This window comes from Diospyros lotus, chromosome 6 (assembly GCF_014633365.1).
Source record: "Diospyros lotus cultivar Yz01 chromosome 6, ASM1463336v1, whole genome shotgun sequence".
In the NCBI taxonomy this organism is placed as follows: domain Eukaryota; kingdom Viridiplantae; phylum Streptophyta; class Magnoliopsida; order Ericales; family Ebenaceae; genus Diospyros; species Diospyros lotus.
This window is the reverse complement of record NC_068343.1, coordinates 18,816,875-18,841,009: the sequence shown is the minus strand read 5'-3', so window position 1 is coordinate 18,841,009 and position 24,135 is coordinate 18,816,875.

Here is a 24,135-nt window from a genome sequence, read left to right as displayed (position 1 = left end):
ACGAAAACAAAAACTTCTTATCCAAAACTCAAAAAAATTACCAAACCACTCAATTGATCAAAAGTTGAATAAGTTCTTGTATGAAACCCTTGGCTAAACCTTTAAACTTATAGCCAAAATTGAAGCCCTATCCACCAATCAGAAGCCATGGTCGACTAAAGGTTATCATTATCCTAATGTTTTAGTCCTCTTAAGTGGTTCCATGGTGGCTTAAGGTAGGGTTGCAATTGAGCCGAGCAAGCTCAGCTCAGCTCAGTAAACCAAAGCTCAAGCTTGAGCTCAAGTTGAGCCTGAGAGCTTGGCTCGAGCTCGAGCTCGAGCTTGGTTAACATGAACTAAGATAGAACTCGACTTGCCATCACTAAAAAAAGAGGTTGTGTAGCGACAACAACAGATGGAGGGGTGTGTAGCGACGACAAAAGACGATGGAGAAGGAGGATGTAATAGTGGTCGGCGACGAGAGGCAAGGTAGCGAGAGGGTTGGTGGCAAGAGAAAGAGAAACAAGCAAATATAGATTGCTGAAGAAGAAGAAGAAGAGAAACATACGACAAAGGGAATGGGAGAAAGAGAAATAGGCATTAGGGTTTCTTGGAGAGAGAGACCCATTTATTAATTGATATAATATCTTATATGTATGTATAGACTCTTGGAAAAGAAAAGGAATAGGCTGCCAAGGGAAAGGAAGAGAGAGAAACAGACAAAGATTTTCTTGGAGAGAGAGACTCATTTAATAAATAATATAATATCTTGATGATATGCATGTATGTATATATGTTAAATAATATATTTATAAAATATATATCTAATGTATACATATGTTGCCCAAAAAAATACCCAAGAGGGGGTGAATTGGGTTTTCCAAAAATTAATAATTTTATCTCTTTTGAAAACTCTTAAATTTGTGATATTAATATGTGATAATTGTAGTAGAAATGAAAACAGTAAAATCACACAACCACATAGAACAAGAGAAATTCATAGAGGTTCGGCTCTAAAAAGCATACTCCTCTCTCTCAAGACTTAGCTTGAGGTTCCACTAGGAAAAATCAACACTCGTTTTTAATTGGAGTTAGAACCAACATACAATCCCTTGCCTAAGCAAAAACTACTAGCACATTACTAGCAAATACAATCCCCTCACACAACAAGTGAGTAAAAATAATAAATTTACAACCAAAGACAATTACAAACAAGTCACCAACGGTTGAGAATTCCACTAGCCAGCACACTTCCAGCATTTTGAACCTTCTCACTCTTGTTTGAATGCTTTATCAAGTTTGTTCTACCTTGAGCCTCTATACTTACCCTATATATATACATCTTCCACACACTAGCCATTAAAGAAAAGGTTAATATAAAATTTGAAATTCAAAAAAATGTTTAGGCTTTCTCAAACAATTAGAAAACATGTATCACTTTTAATTCAAAATAAATTTACTTTTTGTATGAGAAATCAAGATTTGAAAATTTAAATATAAACTTTTGAGACATAAATGATTAAAACAAGAAAACATGTCTAAAATTAATTCTCTTTTAATTTAAAATAAATTTACTTTTTGCATGAGTAAGAGAAAACATGTTTAAAAATAATTTCTTTTTAATTCAAGATCTGAAAATTCAAATATAAACTTTTGAGATATAAATGATTAAAACAAGAAAACATGTCTAAAAGCAATTGTCCTTTAATTCAAAATAAATTTACTCTTTTGCATAAAGAGGAGAAAACATGTCTAAAACCAATTCTCTTTAATTCAAAATAAATTTACTTTTTGTATGAAAAAGAGAAAATATGTCTAAAAGTAATTCTCTTTTAATTCAAAATAAATATACTTTTTGCATATGTAAGAAATGCATTTATCAATAAATAAAAATTCAAATATAAACTTTTGAGACATAAATGATCAAAACAAGAAACATGTATAAAGACAATCCATCTTTAATTCAAAATAAATTTACTTTTTATATGAGAAAAAAATATATTTATATTATAAAAATATTTTTATTATCATCAAAATCATATTTACTCACCCTTGAGCTTAACAACATATATTATCTAATCATAAAATGATATATTTATAAAATTATGAACACATTTCTTAATGTATTTATCAATGAGACTATTTTTGCGAGCTAATAACGAACTTCTAATCAGGTCTGCTTGTGACTTCTAATCGAGTCAACTCTTAAGCTAACGACCTGAGTTTTATTAAGCTCAAATTCGACTCGTTTACAAATCGAGTTTCAAAGTTAGGCTCAAACTTTTATCGAATCGAATATCGAGTCACTCACAAACGACTTGGCTCATTTGCAACCCTAACTTGAGATGGTAGTTCAGCAAAGTTGCATTCACATTGCCAGACTTTTGAAAATCTTGATATATATATATATATATACTTTATATTTTTAATTTCTTTTTTATTTTTATTATCCACATATATATATATATCCAAATATGCTCATATATATGTTAATATACTTATTTGCAACATTGGTATAATTATTCTTTTTTATCTCATAATTGTTTATGAGATTCATCATTATATATATATATAGGTATTCTCTTTATTTTCCCCTAATTTCTTAAAGTTTTGAAGTATTACAATAGGACTAAAGTCCAACATCTGAGTTGTTGCCTAAAATTAGTTGCTAGGTATTGTTATCTACAATATAAAAGAAAATATTCAAATCCAAATCAATGAACTGGCACGTACTCTCATCTACCATTAAAAAACAAAAATTCAAATCCAAAAAATAATTAAATTTATCATCTAAAGAATAAAAAATATATTACATTAGTCTCTTAAATTTTGCATGGCCATCTGTTTGCTCTTTTCATTTCATTTACTTCTCTAAAAGGAAACTCCTCCTGTCTACATTCTAACCAAATATGTACCATTTCTTGGAGAGAAAAACAGAAGGAAAAATATGGTTGGCTACGTCTTGGTGTTGGAGTTGAATATCAGGAGGACGCATGGAGAGGATAACACAGAGAAGTTTCAGAAAATCACTAATAATGGAATACTGTTGAAAAAAATAGAGCAGCAGTAATTGAAAAAACAAGGACACAAAGTGATTGAAAAAATACCAGCGTACTTTTCTTTAATTGATTGCGGTCTTTATATAAAAGGAAAATAACAAACTTTCCTAAAGACTTGCCACTAAATATAGTGGGTAAAATTGATGAGAAAATATTGCCATTATCTGAGCCATACGCAACCACTAACTTCAGAAAAAATAGCAACTAAACTTTGACAAGGTCAAAAGAGAAAATGAAGGGAACAGAAACGAAAAAAATTGATAAAAAACAATAAAGCAATATGCTGAAATTAAAATGCCAACTGTCTAACACTCCTCCTTAGCATTATGATGACAAACTCCAATTTTTTGTCTTACCTTTCTTTAGGCAATGGCTTGGTAAAAATGTCTGCAAGCTATTCTTCAGATGAACAGTGAACAAGCACCACTTCATTTAATTGTTGGGCCTCTCTAATAAAGTGAAACTTAATCTTGACATGCTTGGTTCGTCCATGAAAGAATGGATTCTTTGAAATTGAGACTGCAAAAATGTTATCACATATAATCCTTTGCTTTAGCTTACTCATGTTCCAAATCCTTCAACATCTTCCTCAACCAAATAGCCTGATTGACAGCTGAGGCAGTGGCAATGCACTCGGCTTCTGTAGTAGACTGAGCTGTTGTCTCCTGCTTCTTTGAGCTCCAATTGAAAAAACTAGAACTTAGAGAAAATAAGTACCCTGATGTGCTTCTTGAATCATCAACGCAATCTCCCCAATCACTGTCAGTGTAGCCAATCAATTTCAAAGCCTCTCCTGGTGTTTTTGGAAAGAAAGTACCAAGAGCAATGGTACCTTTGATGTACCTAAGTACACATTTTGCAGCTACGAAGTGAATCTCCTTTGGTGAATGCATGAATCTTGAAAGAACACCCACAACAAATAGTATATCAGGTCTACTTGTTGTGAGGTGTTGAAAGCTATCAATTAAGCTTCCATGCAAGCTTTCATCCACCTTCTCAGAGTTATCATCATTTCTTAGCTTGATACTGATTGTCATAGGTGTCCCCATTGGCTTACAATCCTCCATCTTAAACCTCTTTAGGATATTAGAAGCGTATTTCTGTTGACATGTGAAAATGCCATAACTGGATTGCAACACTTCTATTCCAAGAAAATAATTCATAATTCCAAGGTCAGTCATCTCAAACACTTTATGCATTTCTTCCTTGAACTCTTGGATTAGTCTAAGTTGACTTTCTGTGATAAACATATCATCAACATAAATAGAGATAATTAAGAGATGATTACCATAGGATTTCACATACAAGGTTGCTTCATTTTGACTTCTGTTGAATCCAAGCTGCATAAGGTGGTTGTCCATTCTGTCGTACCAAACCCGAGGGGCTTGCTTTAAACCATATAAGGCCTTCTTAAGAAGATACACATGATCCTCTTTCCCTTGAACAACATATCTATCTGGTTGCTATACAAAAATCTCTTCAGCAAGAAAACAATTCAAGAAAGCTATTCAAGAAAGCTGACTTGACATCGAGTTAATGAATCTGCTAAGAGTTGGAAATAGTAAGAGCAATAAGAAGTCTGATTGTATCATACCTTGCTACTGAAGCAAATGTCTCTTGGTAGTTTACTCCATATTGTTGAGCATAGCCTTTCACGACCAATCTGTCCTTGTGTTTACAAATTGACCCATCTAGATTGAGTTTTGTTTTAAAAACACATTTAACTCCAATCACCTTGTGATCCTTAGGCCTTTCAACCAGCTGCCAAGTTTCATTCTTGTTGATCATTTCCATTTCCGCTTCCATTGCTCTCCTCCATGCTAGAGAATCTTGAGCTTCATCATGGCTGGTCGATTCAATGATTGCCATATTACACTTTTGGTAAATATCCTCCAAGGTCCTTGTACCCCTAACTGGAAGATCATCCACCAAATCATCAGTTTTAAGTTGACTCTGGACATCACATGGAGAATCAGAATGCACATTTTCCTGATTTTCCAAATCCCATGTTCCCACTTCATCAAACTTCACATTTCTGCTCAGGATGACTTTTCCTGTTTGCAAACCGAGAATCATGTATCCATTGGTTGCTATCCCATAGCCCACAAGAATGCCCTTCTAAGATTTGTTGTCAAGTTTGCTTCTTTTTGGCTCAGATATTTGAAAATAACTATAGTGGCAAAAAAAAATCACGACAATAGAATTTGTAATTAGGGAAAGCTCGAGCCGAGACAGAGCGAGGTTGACAGTTGGCAGGAGTCTACTGGTGGAGATAGGCGCCAGGTAGCTTCGGTCCTCGATGTACTGACCGAGGTCGCATAGGGACCTATGAGGGTATCATTGAAAACTCTTGGAAGTGGCCTTTTGTATGCTAGGGACATATCTGCGCTCACAGACACAAGTTAGAAGGCACGCAGGGATTCCTCACCCGCATATGCCCTCCGATGCTTAAGTCAGTACCAATAGAAAATAGAAAAGTAAAGCATGCTATTATTAAATAGGGAACAGTTATACCTTTCCCGACGAGAGAGGTCGATCATGATACTATTACAAAGTACTGGGGATGGACCTGCACGTTAGTGGCAATCGGACAACCTTAAGAAGAATCCCTCCTAGAGGGCCGGTCAGCTTAGGGGGATCTCCAGGAGAAAGCGGGCCTCACGGCGGGTTGCCAAAGTAGGGTCTCGGCCTCTAAGGGACCTGCCCGGGCGTAGCTTCGGGCTTGGTGGGAGGTGTCTCGGGGTGAGACTTACTTATCCACTATTTCCTAAAAGGACATATCGCATTCCATGATCATAGACATATCCTATTATATTCTATAGGCATTCCACATGTAAGATAATGTGAATATTATATATATCATCTAACATCATATACATTGCCCCATGACCATACTCCTGGCCAAAGCCACGAGTCCACATATACATACATATGCATATCTTACACATTATACAAACCCACCTCACTCCATAAAACCGCACCTTCGACCCTCACATGAGCATATGAGCACACACACTATATATACATATATATATATACATTATATTCATAGGGGAGCAATAGATGGAGAAAGAGAGAGAAGCCTCTCGAGAAGGCTTCTTCCCGAGAGAAGCAAGATGCTTCCGAGAGCCCTCGGAAAGGGCTCTTCTCGAGAGAAGCCATTGCCACCGGGGGGCACCCTTACCTCGCCTAAAGAGACTAACCACCAAGAGGGATTGCAACCATGGCCAAGGATCATGCTGCTCCTTGACGAGGGTCGTTGCGGAGAGAGCTCTTAGGAAGACAACCTTCCCGAGAGAAGCCATCGCCACTGAAGCGTTGCCTTGCGAAGAGCCACCGAGAGGGCTACAACGGCGAGTGGACGTTTTCCCAGAGGGAGTTTCCACCGAGAGAGGGAGAGTTATTGTGGAGAGGCATGGCCATGGACGGGAGATCTTACCGAGAGAGTTGATGGCTTGCCAAGAGGAAGAAGGCATCTCCGAGAGGGTGAGAAACCTCTTCGAGAGAGGGGGATTCTCTCTGAGAGAGAAAAATCTCTCTCGAAGAGAAATAAACAGAGAGAGAGCGGGCAAGAAGGAAAGAGGAGATGATGAATAGTGCCCAGGCCCCTTTTTTGGTTGCGCCTTTGACCTCTTTATATAGGGTCCTCCAACCTTATTTAATTATAGTTTTGCCCCCTTAAATGCTACATTATTCATTTGGTCTCCGATTTAAATAATTTCTTTTCCGTTCGACCACGATTCTTCTAGGGATTGAAAACCTGGGCTTAGAACCACTTTTGGGATTCACTCACCTAGGCCAAATGACCAAAATACCCCTAGATGGCTAATGATTGAAATACCACTAGGCGCCAAAATGATCGAAACACCCTTAGGTGAACACTTGGGAATTCTATGGCACAACAATAACAGATGCTAACAAACACTCAAAGATGATCTACAGTAGGTTTGACACCATTCCAGACTTCATACGGTGTCTTGTTCTCTAATGCCTACCAAGGCAATCTATTCAGCAAATACACAGAGGTATTTACTGCCTTTACACTACATGACGGAAAAATCCGTCACTAAAACCCGTGGCAGAATATTTTAGTGACGAAATTAGTGACGGAAAACCCCGTTGTTGATCTATGACGGGGCATCCGTCGCTGATCTGTGACGGGCCTATCATAGATCATCAACGGAAGCCCCGTCACAGATCAGCGACATGGCTTCTCGTCACTAATTATTTTTAAAATAAAAAATATATATTAAAATTTTAACAAAATAAAATTAAATTATTTTTTTGAAAATCTGTGATGGGCGGTACCCGTCGCTGGTCAGCGACGGGAATTCTTGTCACTAAATTAATTTTTAAATTAAAAAAATAAAAATATATGTTAAAATTTAAATAAAAATTAAATTATTTTTTGAAAATTTGTGACAGGAAGTACCGTTGCTAATTAGCGACGGAAACTCCCATCACTAAATAATTTTTTAAAATAAAATATATATATATATATATTAAAATTTAAATAAAAATTAAATTATATTTAAAAAATATGTGACAGGCATGTATGCCGTCACTAAATTAATTTTTAAATTAAAAAAATAAAAAATATATTAAAATTTAAATAAAATTAAATTATTTTAAAAATTAAAAATTAAATAATTACAAAATAAAAAGTATATATTAAAATAAAATTAAATTAAAAATATAATAATAATAAAATTAAAATTAAATTATTTTAAATCATGTAAGAATGTAAAAATTAAAAAAAATAATTTTCTTAATTAAATTAAATTAAATACAACTGAAATATGAAAAAAATTATATAAATTAATTTTTATATAAAAATAAATATTTTCATAAATATTACTATTTACGAATGTTCACAATTAAATTTTTTAATTTTTATATTTTTATAATTATATTAAGAAATCTTTTAATTAAAAATGCAAATTAAAATTTTAATTTTTATACAAAATTTGTTAATTAAAATTTTATTTATTTAATTGAAAAAAAAATTGTGAGATAACAAATATGGACAAAAAATTCAAATCCATAAATTCCATTACTACAATCATAAATAGTTCTCAATAGAATTAACAATCATCATCATCATCATTTTCATCATTCTCATTTTCTTCATATTCACCCTTATTACCCTTATCATTACAAAACGGATTTCCACCCGGTGAATTTCTCGATGGTCCAGGAGGTGTTGAATTACTGAATACTCTGGACATCATTTGATTCATCTAATCCCTCCATGTCAGCATATCCTGCATCTGTTGCCATAGCTGTTCATTCTTGATATTCATTTGGGACATCGTCTGCCTCATTTGTTGATTCTCCTCATTCATTTGGGTGAATTGTAGTTTCATTTGTTCAAAATCTTGTGTCACAGATCCACATGAACTATTAAAGGTGCTATCGGATGGAGATGGGTAAGATCGATTCCCTTGAGAGCCGAGACCGCAGATACGACATTTCTTATTTTTACCAGAGACAGCTTGATGAAAGATGTAGTGCTCATTGACTGCGGGTGAAGATGTCAAATCGCTCTTAGCTGATTGTAAAGATGCCTCAGCATTTAATCTCTCGAACGCTTCCTATATAAATTAAAATTAATATTGGCATTTATAATTAAATTAAAAATCATCAAATAACATACATATAAGTAAATATAATTACTGTGACAGTTTGTGATCTATGATCCACCCATACTTCTTGTCCTTGATCATTTTTTCGAGTGTGAGTTTTCTTGAAAATTTCAAATTCATTAGGCTCGCGATTTAATTCCTTTGCCTGTATAACAAATATATATGAAGTAAATAAGATAAAATACAAACCACTATATAAGTTATTAAAATTCTGAAACGTTGATATAGAAAAAATAATTACCAGTCTTCTTCAAGTCTCGATGAAAGGAATGGATCCGCCTGTATGCACTGACCCGCCGATCTCAGATGTGCAATTCTTTTTATTTTGTTCAGATTTTTTCTTGTATTCATCCTCATTCTACTTTGCTTGTAATGACCTTCGCACGGACGAATCCATCCAATCACCCTTATCAGCACCACTTTTAACTTTATTCAAATTACTCCTAAAACTTCGTTGACCTGACTTATTCCAAGTAATCCATAAACGATTACTTTCTTCAGCTTGCCACTTGAACATTTTCTATAACAAGTTAAATAAAAAAGAATAAATATATATAAAATATTAAACTGATAATTAAAAATTAGAATTACACTAACGCTAAACTCTTCAAGCCACATTCGTCGTGTTATTTCTAGAACATCATTCCACTGAAGCCAAGGTTCATTGTAGCGTCTCTTCCAAATTCTTGAGAGAATAGCTGGTGGGCCAACTTGAGGGATAAAACTATAAAATCGATATGAAATTAATCAAAACATGAATTTATGTGTGTAACAAAATAGATCAATGAATTTAGACACTATATTAATATACTCACTGATCACAATTCTGATTATAAGATAATTCTGTTCGATGATCAGCTTGGTCTGCATCTGTTGGTTCAGGTTGAGTTGAACTAACATTTTGTGGTAGTGGAGAGAATGAAGGGTGTGGATGCGATATCGGCATAAATGTGTACGAATAAGGGGTAAATTGTGGTGTAGGCTCAGGTGGGTGGGTTGTGGGTATAATAGGAGTATATCCCACCGGATATGACATCCCACCAAAAGGCTGTGAAAACTGAGTCATGAGAATAAAAGCCTGTGGGTGCGTTGATTGGGGAAAGAAGGGAGTAGAAGGGACAACATGTATTGAAATAGAAGGAGAAGAGTGCGAGGCAGCAGTAGAAGGATCTGGGGAAGGTGTATCCCTATGGCATCGACGACTACCCCTACCCTTATTACCCCTACCTCTGCTTACTCTGGGAGGTGAATGTCCTGACATCTATTTCAAGAATTACATTGAAAATAAAAAATAATAAAAGTACAATATCACATACATTGAAAAAAACTAATGTCCTTAATTATACCATTAAATCTAAATGTTTTTATAACATCAATTATATTTAATGTTATAGCAATATTTTAATAAATTTAGATTTTTATTACATTAAATCTAAATATTTCTAAAACATTACATTTTTATAACATTAAATATGATTATTTTAATAACATTAATTTAATTATTATTTTAACATTTTTAAATTCGTATATTTATTAATTTTTTTATATAATCAATATTTTATATTTCATATTTCATTTACAAAGTAATTTTAAATTTTTTATTATATTTTATAACATTATATTTGTATTTCTAATTTTAAAGCTTCTATTTAATAAATACCTAACTAACCAACAATATTTATAACATTATTTTGTAAATTTAATTTTAAAATACAAATGTTAAGCATTTTATTTAAAATTATTATAATATATTTAATAAATAACTACTAAATAAAACACCGTTTTTACCCAAAACAATTGTTTATTTATTAAATTTTTTATATATAATTAATATTTCTTTTAAAAAATGTATATTTTAAATTTTTTATTAAATTTTATAACATTATATTTATATTTCTAATTTTAAAACTTCAATTTAATAAATACCTAACTAACCAATGATATTTATAACATTATGTTTGTATTTTTAAATTTAAAATACAAATAAGAACTAAATTTCAATAAAAAAAAATTAACTTTTTCTTTAAACTTATTATAATATATTTAATGAATAACTATTTAAAACACTATTTTTACAAATAAATTGTATATTTATTAAATTTTTTATATATAATTAATAAATTTTTTAAAAATATATATTTTATATTTTATTAAATTTTATAACTTTATATTTGTATTTTCAAATTTAAAATTTATATTTAATAAATACCTAACTAACCAACAATATTTTTAACATTATATTTGTATCTTTAATTTTAAAATACAAATAAGAACTAATTAAAATACAAATATTAAGGTTTTATTTAAAATCATTATAATATATTCAATAAATAATTACTTAAAACACTGCTTTTACAAAAAAATTATATATTTATTAAAGTTTTTATATATAATTAATATTTATTTGACAAAAAAATATTATTTAAATTTTTTATTAAATTTTATAACATTATAATTTTATTTCCAATTTTAAAGTTTGTATTTAATAAATACCTAACTAACCAACAATATTTATAACATCATATTTGTATTTTTAATTTTAAAATATAAATAAAAAGTAGTTAAAATATAAATATTAATCTTTTATTTAAAATTATTATAATTCATTTAATAAATAACTACGTACAGCACTGTTTTAAAAGAATTGTATATTTATTTTATTTTTTATAATTAATTAATATTTTATTTACAAGTATTGATTGACATTAATTTTTTTACACGTTTTTTAATATTTTTTATATAAATCATCAATAATAAACACACAATACACAATAATATATATAAAATATATAATTATATAAACATAAAATAAACAATAACATGCAATAAATATAAATAACAAAGATATTAAAATGAAATTGACATATCAGTAAAAAGGAAACAATCAATAACTAACATAAATATTTGTTATCCTATAAACATTTAAAATATACCTAACAATTAAAATGATATAAATAAAATATAAAGATAAAAGAAAAAAAAATATCTTACTGTAAAAGAAAAGCAGAGCTCAACTATACTGCAAAATATAAATTTATCGTAAGAGCGAAGGAGGGAGGGAGAGACGCAGAAAGAAAGTGTAGAGGAGGGGGAGGGGAAAGAGAAAGGGAAAGGGAGGTGGAGATTTAAAGACGAGTGGAGGGGGGACGCGTGGCGTGCCAAGGAAAGGGGAGGGGGCGCATGTAGGAAATTAAAATAATTTGGGGGGAGAATGGGAGATGGGTTGGGTGGGGTGGGGTGGGGTGGGGGGGGGGGGGGGGGGGGAGGGAAATGGGAGATGGGTTGGGTGCAAGGGGGGATGGGAGGAAGGGGAACAGATGGGGGTGGGGGGGCGCGCCGGGAAAGGGGACACGTGGATTGTATTTTTATCTCTGGTTGTATTTTTAAACAATTTTATAACATTATATTTTTATTTTTAATTTTAAAATTTGTATTTAATAAATACCTAACTGACTAACAATATTTATAATATTATATTTGTATTTTTAATATTAAAATATAAATAAAAACTAGTTAAAATATAAATATTAATTTTTTATTTAAAATTATTATAGTATATTTAATAAATAACTACGTACGACATGTTTAAAAAAATTGTATATTCATTTTATTTTTTATAATTACTTAATATTTCATTTACAAATGTTGATTGACATAATAATTTTTTTACACGTTTTTTAATAATTTTTTATATAAATCATCAATAATATATACACAATACATAATAATATATACAAAATATATAATTATATAAACATAAAATAAACAATAACATACAAAGATAATGAAATTGACATCTATATATATATTATAATAAAACAGCCGTCAAATTTTTTTCCGCCCATTTTCAGTTACTATTTTGATATTTTATTATGTTTTTTTAATTTTTTTCACTTATCCAAAATGGAATTTTTATAAGTCATTAATTAAGTCTATATTTGTGAAAAACATGTAGTTTTTGGAACATATAAATGATTTTTTTCATGGTTAAATAGTGTTTGAAGAATGTATAAGGTATATGAAGAGCCAAGATAAATATTATTAATTTATTCATATTATTAATTTTTAAATATTAACATAAAATTTTAATTAAAATAAATTACAGAAAAATGAGACTTTTTTAAATTGGGAGAAATTTTGAGATGTTAGGTAATACTGTCGAATACTGATTGTCAAGTAAATTTTTTATTTTTTTATTTATATATAGTTTAATTAATTTAAATTTATTTTTTTATAATTTTAAATGTTATAATTTTATATATAACTTAAATGTAATAATTTTATTTTTTAACTTTATTTTTTGTTTGTTGCATTTTTTAAAATGTAACTTGTCTTAAATGTGATAATTGATTGTTAGGAGGAATATGTAAAGTCATGTATGGATAATCAATTTTAAAATTTTGATTATTATTATTTATATAATTAATTAATTATTTAAATTGTCTTTATTTTATATATAGTTTAATTATTTTAAATTTTATAATTTTATATATAACTTAAATGTTATAATTTTATTTTTTAACTTTATTTTTGTTTGTTGCTTTCTTAAAAATGTGACATATCTTAAATGTGATAATTGATTGTCAGGAGAAATATGTAAAGTCATGTATGTATAATTAATTTTGAAAATTTGATTATTATTATTTATATAATTAATTATTTATTTAAATTATCTTTATGTTATATAGTTTAATTAATTTAAATTTATTTTTTATAATTTTAAATGTTATAATTTTATATATAACTTAAATGTTATAATTTTATTTTTTAACTTTATTTTTTTTTTTTGTTGCTTTCTTAAAAATTTGATCTGTCTTAAATATGGTAATTGATTGTCAGAAAAAATATGTAAAGTCATGTATGGATAATCAATTTTGAAAAATTGATTATTATCATTTATATAATTAATTGATTATTTAAATTAGTCTTATTTTATATATAGTTTAATTAATTTAATTTTTTTTATATTTTTAAATGTTATAATTTTATATATAATTTAAATATTATAATTTTATTTTTTAACTTTTTTTCTTGTTACTTTCTTAAAAATTTGACTTGTCTTAAATGTGATAATTGGTTGTCAAGAGAAATATGTAAAGTCATGAATAATTAATTTTGAAAATTTGATTATTATCATTTATATAATTAATTGATTATTTAAATTATCTTTATTTTATATATAGTTTAATTAATTTAAATTAATTTTCTTATAATTTTAAATATTATAATTTTATATATAACTTAAATATTATAATTTTATTTTTAACTTTATTTTTGTTTGTTGCTTTCTTAAAAATATGACATGTCTTAAATGTGGTAATTGATTGTCAAGAAAAATATATAAAGTCATGTATGCATAATTAATTTTGAAATTTTGATTATTATCATTTATATAATTAATTAATTATTTAAATTATTTTTATTTTATATAGTTTAATTAATTTAAATTTATTTTTTTATAATTTTAAATGTTATAATTTTATATATAACTTAAATGTTATAATTTTATTTTTTAACTTTATTTTTTTTGTTGCTTTCTTAAAAATTTGATCTGTCTTAAATATGGTAATTGATTGTCAGAAAAATATGTAAAGTCATGTATGGATAATCAATTTTGAAAATTTGATTATTATCATTTATATAATTAATTGATTATTTAAATTATTCTTATTTTATATATAGTTTAATTAATTTAATTTTTTTATATTTTTAAATGTTATAATTTTATATATAATTTAAATATTATAATTTTATTTTTTAACTTTTTTTTTGTTACTTTCTTAAAAATTTTACCTATCTTAAATGTGGTAATTAATTGTCATGAGAAATATGTAAAGTCATGGATAATCAATTTTGAAAATTTGATTATTATTATTTATATAATTAATTGATTATTTAAATTATCTTTATTTTATATATAGTTAATTAATTTAAATTAATTTTCTTATAATTTGTATATCACTTAAATGTTATAATTTTATTTTTTAACTTTTTTATTTTTTTACTTCCTTAAAATTTGACCTGTCTTAAATGTGATAATTAATTGTTAGGAAAAATATGTAAAGTCATGTATGGATAATTAATTTTGAAAATTTGATTATTATTATTTATATAATTAATTGATTATTTAAATTATCTTTATTTTACATACAATTTATTTTATTTTATTTTATTTTTTATAATTTTAAATGTCATAATTTTATTTTTCAACTTAATTGATTATTTTCATTTATTTAATTCTCATTTTTCCCATTAGTCTACTTGAAGATGTGCTATATGTTGGACTTGGAGAAATTAAATGCAAATTAAATTTGTGTTTTGAAAGTTATGTTGAGTAAGATTCAAATTGTGTGGCAAAGCGTGGGAAAAAAGAGAAACTTAGAGTGTGTTTGATTGTACATATTTACCATGAAAAATATGTAATTATTACACATTTTCTATGAAAAATAATCAAACACTCTTAATTTTTCTATAGAAAAATATGCATAGTACAAGCATTTAAAGTTTCTTTCCATGGAATTCATTTTCTAAGGGTGTGAGATTGTTTTTATTTTCTAGGCAATATTACCTAGAATTAAATTATAGGTAATGAAATCAAATACACCTTTAATGATGGCATGTGATTTGATAAATTGAGAGAAATAGGAGAATTTGAAGGAAGAGAAATTAATAAAAGAAATTAAATATCTCTCTCTTTTCTTCCTCTCCATTCCCGTTCAACCCTTCCATTTCCTCTCTTCTCCTTTCTCGATTATTTTTCTCAAATTTTCTCTTCTTCTTTACTTTTATTTAGTAAATTTTAACCGTATTTTTTTACCCAGTTTGATTTTCTAGTGTAACATAACACCACTATTTTAATCGTATTTTTTTTCCCGTTCAAGCCTTGAGGGTTCATGTGGTATGCACATATGAGACAAATACACGTGAAAATAAAAAAAAAAAAACGTCTACCCTTGAATGCATATTTCAGAATAAAGAGGTTGGTTATCATTTTTTTTTTTTCCTGTTATTGTGTAATTTTTGTATTTTTTACGCATTGCTTATTTATTACAAGTTAATTTAGGTTTATTTTTTACATGATTTCGGGATAGAGTTATGTGCTTTTAATTGTTCATCTTCCCTTGAATACATATAAAAAAATATTTCAAAATCTGTAATCTTTTTGTTGTACTTTCATGATTGTAACATGATTATTTTATTTATTTTTTACTTCTTTATTGTGATTTTCATTTATTGTAACTACTAAATTATATAACTTTCACTTTAACATTTTCTTCTTTTTTTTTTTACGATATCCATGCATCGCATGGGTGATCCACTAGTATCATTTAAAAAGAAACAATCTATAACTAACATAAATATTTTTTATCTTATAAACATTACAAATATACCTAACAATTAAAATGATATAAATAAAATATAAAGATAAAAAAAAAAATACCTCATCGCAAAAGAAAAGCAGAGCTCAACTGTACTGCTTTATCGTGAAAGCGAGAGAGGGAGAGAGAGATGTAGAGAGGGACTGCAAAGGACGGGGAGGGAAAAGAGGTGGGGATTTAAAGAAGAGGGGGGGAATTTCAATTTCGCGCGAGGAAAGGCGGGGCGGTGGGGGGGAAATTTCAATTTAGCGTGAGGGAAATGGGGGACATGTGGCGTGCCAGGGGAAGGGGAGGGGGTGGGCAGCCACAGGGGAGGGAGGGAGAAGGGGTAGTATATATCGAGATTATGTAAGAAAGGAAACAACATCAGCTAGATACCTTTTGGACTGAATGTAGGCAAAGAACTCCCAAATTAAGCGTGTTTGACCTGGGGTAATCCAAGGATGGGTGACCCCCTTGGAAAGTTCACATAGGCCCATCAGGGTAAGTTGTTCTGTACCTTCCTATCGCTCAATGCGGGGTGTTACAAAAATGTGTCAACATATAGTGATGGGTATTCCCGTCACTACATAAATTTCATTTTACTTTTTGTTTTTTAAATTATTCAGAGATGGAAGAACCCGTCACTAAATAAATTTCATTTTATTTTTTAATTTTTTTAATTATAGGTAAATAAATTTTATTTTATTTTTATTTAATTTATTTATTTAGCAATGGGTGCTACCGTCGCTAAATAATTTTATTTTATTTTTTAAATTATTTAGTGACGGAATGTTCTGTCACTAAATAAATTTTATTTTATTTTTATTTTGTTAATTATTTAGCGACGAGCATTTCCGTGGCTAAATAATTTCATTTTATTTTTTATTTTTAAATTATTTAGTGACGGGTATTCCCGTCACTACATAAATTTTATTTTACTTTTTATTTTTTAAATTCTTTAGTGACGGGACCCGTCACTACATAAATTTTTATTTTTTTAATTATCGCTAAATAAATTTTATTTTATTTTTTATTTAATTTAATTATTTAGTGACGGAAACTCCCGTCGCTAAATAATTTATTTTATTTTTTATTTTTTAAATTATTTAGTGACGGGATATTCCATCACTAAATAAATTTTATTTTATTTTTATTTACCTTAATTATTTAGCGACGGTCATTCTCGTCACTAAATAATTTTATTTTATTTTTTATTTTTAAATTATTTAGTGACGAGTATTCCCGTCACCACATAAATTTCATTTTACTTTTTATTTTTTAAATTATTTAGTGACGGGTTCTCCCGTCACTAAATAAATTTCATTTTATTTTTTATTTTTTTAATTATGGCTAAATAAATTTTATTTTATTTTTTATTTAATTTAATTATTTAGCGACGGGTACTCCGTCACTAAATAATTTTATTTTATTTTAAATTTTTTAAATTATTTAGTGATGGGTTGTTCCGTCACTAAATAAATTTTATTTTATTTTTATTTTATTTAATTATTTAGTGACAGGCATTCCCGTCGCTAAATAATTTTATTTTATTTTTTATTTTTAAATTAGTTAGTGACAAGTATTCCCGTCACTGCATAAATTTCATTTTACTTTTTATTTTTTAAATTATTTAGGGACGGGTTCTCCCGTCACTAAATAAATTTCATTTTATTTTTTATTTTTTTAATTATGGCTAAATAAATTTATTTTATTTTTTATTTAATTTAATTATTTAGCGACGGGTACTCCCGTTGCTAAATAATTTTATTTTATTTTAAATTTTTTAAATTATTTAGTGACGGGTTGTTTTGTCACTAAATAAATTTTATTTTATTTTGTTTTGTTTAATTATTTAGCGACATGCATTCCCGTCGCTAAATAAATTCATTTTGTTTTTTATTTTTAAATTAGTTAGTGACGGGAACACCCGTCACTACATAAATTTCATTTTACTTTTTATTTTTTAAATTATTTAGTGATGAGTTCTCCCGTCACTAAATAAATTTCATTTTATTTTTTAATTTTTTAATTATCGCTAAATAAATGTTATTGTATTTTTTATTTTATAAATTAGTTAGTGACGAGTTTACCCGTTGCTAAAGAAATTTTATTTTATTTTTATTTTATTTAATTATTTAGCGACGGTTTATCCCTTCGCTAATTTTAACATTTTAATAAAAAATATTAAAAATATTTAGTGACGAAATTTTTCGTCGCTAATTCCATCGCTAAACATAAAAAAAAATTTAAAAATTTGGTCACGAAATTTCTGTCACAAATCCGTCGCTAAAATTTAGCGATGAAATTTCCGTCGCAAATCCGTCTCTAAATAGTGATGGAAAAATTCTGTCACTAATTAATGGATTTTTTATAGTGTTACCCATAGTTTGTTTGGTATATTTTTCTCAAGTAAGAAACATCTAGCCATCTCCATTAATGTTCTATTCTGCCTCTCTCACACACCATTTTGTTATGGTGTGTATGGTGTGGTAAACTGATGAACTATGCCTGCACTATTACAATACTCAACAAACTGATTCGAAGTATACGCAATACCATTGTCAGATCTCAAGCATTTAATCAGCAAACTACTTTGATTTTCTATTAGAGCCTTAAATCTTTGAAAAAAAGTAAACATTTTACTTTTGAGTTTAATAAAATATACCCAACACATCCTTGTGTAGTCATCAATGAAAAGAATAAAGTATTTGTTACCACAAAGTGAGGTTGTTTTCATAAGACCACACACATCAGTATGGATGAGCTAAAGCTTTTGACTGGCTCTCCATGCTTGTCCTTTTGGAAATGTTAGCTTTGACTTCTTACCAAGTTGGCAAGTTTCACACATTTGAATTTCACCAACGACTGCAGGCATGTTTTCAACCATTTCCAATTCATATCTGAGAGACTCTTTTGATTAAAGTGCCCAAATCTTTTGTGCCAAAGATTTGAAACCACCTGAGTGGTGTTGGAGTAGGCATGTTCAAAAACCTTTTCCCAACCAACAACAAAACTTTTGTTCTTCATCTTCACACAAAATAATTGTTTTCCAGAAGGATCAAAGATAGTACATTATGATCGTTGAAATAAAGAAAGTAATTTTTCTCAAGCATTTTGTAAGACCCCATTTCAGCATAAGGTTGCCACGTAATTTCGGTGAGATTAAAATACTGAAAAGTGGGTTTAATTGTAACGCCCGTAAATAGCTATTAATTTAATTTTGGGGGTAATTGCGTTTAAGAGAAATATCAAAATAATTTGTGGTGGTTAAATAAAAATTTAATTATTTTAGGAATTTTTGGAATTACAGAAAAAATTAAAATAAATTAATTTGTGTGATTTTTAGAAAGTTCGGGCATTTCTGTAATTATTATAGGGGCCGTTTGTGTATATAATGAAAGTTTAGGGGTGCTGGCGTGAATCGCGGAAGAGGGAAAAAGTTATAATAAATATAAGTTAAATCATATATAGGTTAAAAGTAGCGTGTGGCGCAGTGGTCGCGCGCGAGGATTGCCAGCGGGGAGACGCGGGTTCGAGCACCCGCGGGTGCGCGCACTGTGAAGGAATTTTGGCTGATTTTCAGCTAAAACCCTTGCCCAAAACGGCGTCGTTTTGGGCAAGGCGGTGGCAGCCATGCGCAGCTGCTGGGCGCGCCACGTGGCGCGCTATGGGCCGCCCCTTTTGCCTCTTTTTAAAGCCCGATTTCGGGCACTTCTTTTGCTCAAATAGTGAGCAAATTTTGGCAGAAAATTCAGTAGCGTGCGCGATGTAAATCTGAGAATTTTGGGGCTTCAAAAATCTAATTAAACTCCGTTTAATCCCTGATTTAATTATCCAGGTATGTACCTCAGCTAGTAATTAATATTTTCTGCGGTTGAAATTTCATTTGGGGCCCAATTTTATTAGTTTTGTCTATAAATGGAATATTGCAGTTGATATAACGTTGACCGTGTTTTGTCAAATTGAGCCTAAGGTTATCTCCGGAAAGGCAAGTTCTATATACCCTCATTGTCGATTCTTTCGATGTCAATTTATTTGGCCTCCCTTCGTTAGATTTGGCTGTTAATAAATTATGGAATTTAAACGGTGTGTTTAATAATTTAATTTATTAACCTGGTTTCGAGGGTATTAATCATTGGTTGCCTACGGGGGTTTGTATCACCCCCAAGCCTATCGGAATGATGTCGTACTCACCCGGGGCTAGGTTCTTAGCTGTCGGGTATTATTATTAGATTTTCGATTATTTATTGGCTAGAGCGGTTGGGCAGTGGGGGCAAGGATAGCCGTTCGGTGACGGTGAAACTGTTGTATGGTCTATTTTAGGCCGTCAGATGGTCTCTCCTGGTCACTAACCGCTGACCGGTGTCAGGCACTGCTAACCTACTCTACCGTTATGTGATTATAGCATGCCTGATTATTTCATTTTTGTTGCATGGTTTGGTATGCACATGGGTTCGGGCTGCATGATGGGATCATCATGATTTGGTTATGCTTGATCACGGACATTTTAGATTGGTCAGGTTGCATCCAGCACGGGCATATGCATCGCGTGTGATTTACTACGTGGGCGGAGCATGGCTTGATGCCTGGATGTATGGGCGCCTTGTATCACGTTGGTGCTCATTACGCCTTGCATTTTATATGCATTGCATGGTTACTGGTAGTTATTAGTTCTCGGACGAGAGTACTGTTCCGAGGGAGCCTTTGGCTCGGCTGTCGGGAGTACCGGCAGGGATACGGGTGACGGGAGTACCGACCCGGGACAGTGCGCACAGGTTTGTGGTGATTTATGTTGCCTTTCAGGGCAGCGGCAGGTTGGTATGGGACTTGGGTGCCAGGTGTTCTATGTGGGCCCCAAGGACCGGTATATGTTTTATTATGCAGCACTGTTACGTTGTTGCGTCACATGACTTGTGTGTACATGTGGGTTTATATTTGGGGTGATCTCCTCTTCTGTTTCGTTTACAGCCTTCCTTTTCATATAAACTTGCTGAGTCTTGCGACTCACCTTGCTTTCCATCATTCCAGGTAAGGGTAAAGCAAAAGTCGAGGGCGAGGACCGCGCTACCTAGCAGCCAGCCGTGTCGGTAGGGTGTACAGTTAGCTGCCCCCGTTTTCTCTGATGTTTTGTTAGGAGTTCTGACTCTCATTTTTGACTGTGCCCGGTTGTTCCTTGTATCATTTATCGTTGGCACAGGTGTCTGTATATTTTTATATACTCCTTGACTGCTGTTCCAGCAGGGTACTTGTAGGCGTGCATGTCTATTGTTTTGCTTCCGCTGTTGTATTTTTCATATGTATGCATGCCAGGGTATTTTTGTCTTGTGTTTGTTTCCCTTCTCTTATGTAGGCGTTCTCGTTCGGATTGACCGGGCGATTGGGATATCCGGGCGGGGGTGCTTACATTAATAGTAAAATAAGTCATCGAATCGACTGTAGGAAATGCCCTAAAGTGTAAATGCCTAAAAAAAATTATATGCTTTCGATGAGCATTCCGAAATAGGATTTATGGTATTAAAAGAAATCGGAACTGAGACGGTTTTCGGTACAGCTAAAATGCAGCTACGATTTAGGCTGAAAAACTGAATTATCGCAGGGGATTTTCGGGAAGTCAATGAAATCCTAGGAAGACTCCAATTTTGTATGAGGAATAACCCTGAAGTGGTTTTAGGATGAAACAAAGGTCTGGTGATAGCACATGGACGAAATTGTCCTTATCGAGTAAATTTGGAATTATTAATTTAGGATTTAATGTATTGTAACACAAATTAATTTGTCGTTTGAGGATAAAATTGCAATTAGGGAATTGACCAAGTGAAATAGAGATAAAAAAAGTGAGATTTAAATGTGTAATCTTTTATTATTATAATATAATATACAATTATATATATATATATATATATATGTACGCGTTGTGTGTGTGCTGTGTGCGTGTTGTGTGTGCGCAAGAAGGAATGCGAATGGAGGCGTTGGGGGCAGATTTGCGGCTTGATGGATTTAAATGTCGTGTGTGCGTGTGTGCAGGAGGAAATTCGTAAGAGATTTGGAATAGGTAAGGTAGGAGATTGATGTATAATTTATATATATATACACGTTGTGGAGAGCAAGCAAATGGCTGCCTATAAATTGGCAGCAGAGCACGGCCGAGAGGAGGGGAAGAAAGAGATGGAGAGTCCGAGAGTGAGAGATCGGATGAGGGATAGAAAGAGAGATGAGGCTGGCCGAAGGAAGCGAGCAGCAAGCGGCCATGGCAGCCGCGAGCTCAGTGGCTGAGCGTGGAGGCGACGCGGTCAGCAGCGCGCGGTGCAAGCGGTGGACGCGATGGGTGGGGCAGTGTGCGGCGGAGCTGGGCCATGCGCACATGGCAGTGTGCGTTGCAGGTTGCAAAGGCGGCTGGAGAAAGAAGAAGAAGAAGAAGAAGAAGAAAGAAGAAAAAGAAAGGAAAGAAAGAAGAAAATGAAGGCTGGGCATGTGCGTAGGAGTTGCAGGAAGAAAGCAGCGGAGGAAGAATAAATAGTAGAAGAGGGAAAAGAAAAAAACAAAGAAAAGAAAAGAAAGAAAAGGGAAGAAAATAAAGAAAAATTTTGAAAAATGTCAAAAAAGTTCTAAAAAATAGGAAATGAAGACTTGTTAATATTCTGAATACTTTGGCGAGAAAAATGGTTTGGGCACACATTTCAAGGTTGGGGCATGCATACCGAGAAAGTATGAGAAGCTAAGTTAAGGTAAGTAAAATTTTCTATAAAATTCTAAAAATTCAGAAATGTTATTTTATGTATTTTCATAGTAAAATATTTGAGAAAATAATTGAGAAATATTTAGTTTGGAGTTATTGAGGAAAATAGGAAGAAATAGGGAAAAAAATAAAGAAAATATAAGAAATTATGAAAAAATAGATTTTAATGCTTATTTAAATAAATATGATGATTAAGGTGCTTTGATATTTAAGTTGAAATGACTGGTACGAATTTTGAGGTTGACACGCAAATCAAGAGAATGCACGTAAATTGAGGCAGTCGCACACTTGAGGTTAAAAGCACGCTTCTCGAGGCTTAAGCAAATTTCAAAGGTAAGCTAGTTTTCTCAAAACTTAATTTATTTATAAAAGGTATTTTCTAAAAACATACCCTACTATTTGAAATTGTATGTCTATATGTTTGATATGATGTATGCTTCAAAGTATGTTTTGGCATGTTGACATGTTATGTTATGATGTGTTTGCACGTAGATGCATTGACTTGTTATGATGAGATGCATACATACATAAACGTTACCATCCATCATGCATTGCATATGTTTGAGAGTACGGACAAGCAACGTCGGCTCAAACGGCCAAGTGGAAAGGATATTGTTGCATTTTGCATTCACGCATGTAAATTTTTAAATGAATGCTTACTTAGATGATTCATCATCTAACTTGGATTTTGCCCCTACAATATTCAAATGTTCCAGATGGAGATTGTAGTAGAAACGATGATGAATGAGACATGAAATGACAGTTAGCAAAATGCATGATGAAATGAATGTGTAAGGAATGTATGATATGTAGCCCATGTATTTAAGTTCTGCTACTTTGTACTCTGAACGTTTTGAAAGTCCATGATGTAAGATATGATTTATGATTGCAGTTTAAGGAATGATAATGTATAACTCTATTTAGGGTTAATGTTAGTTAAGAACTTATGTTATGTATTAAGTTATGTTGAGAACTTATATTCTATTGATGAATAGCCTTGTATTGGGGATTAAGTTCGAGAGACGGTCATGTATAACCTTATTTATGCTTTATGAGGATGTAAGAACTGATTTATAATTAATGTTAAGATGTCAGGTTCGATTCTAGCTTCCGCATTTGATGTATATAATGATTCTCTTTGAGATAAATATATGAAAATTTGGGGATGGATAAGAGCAATTATATGGTTTAGTCGTAGTTTTAAATAGAAAAAAATTATTATCCCAGAATTGTTCCAGTTTATAATGCGCTCGAAAAAAGCGAGGCGTTACACATTTGACCAACACTCAATAGATTTTGACTGATTTCAGGTATAAGTAGAACATCAGGTATAGTTTTGATACCTAAACTTGTTT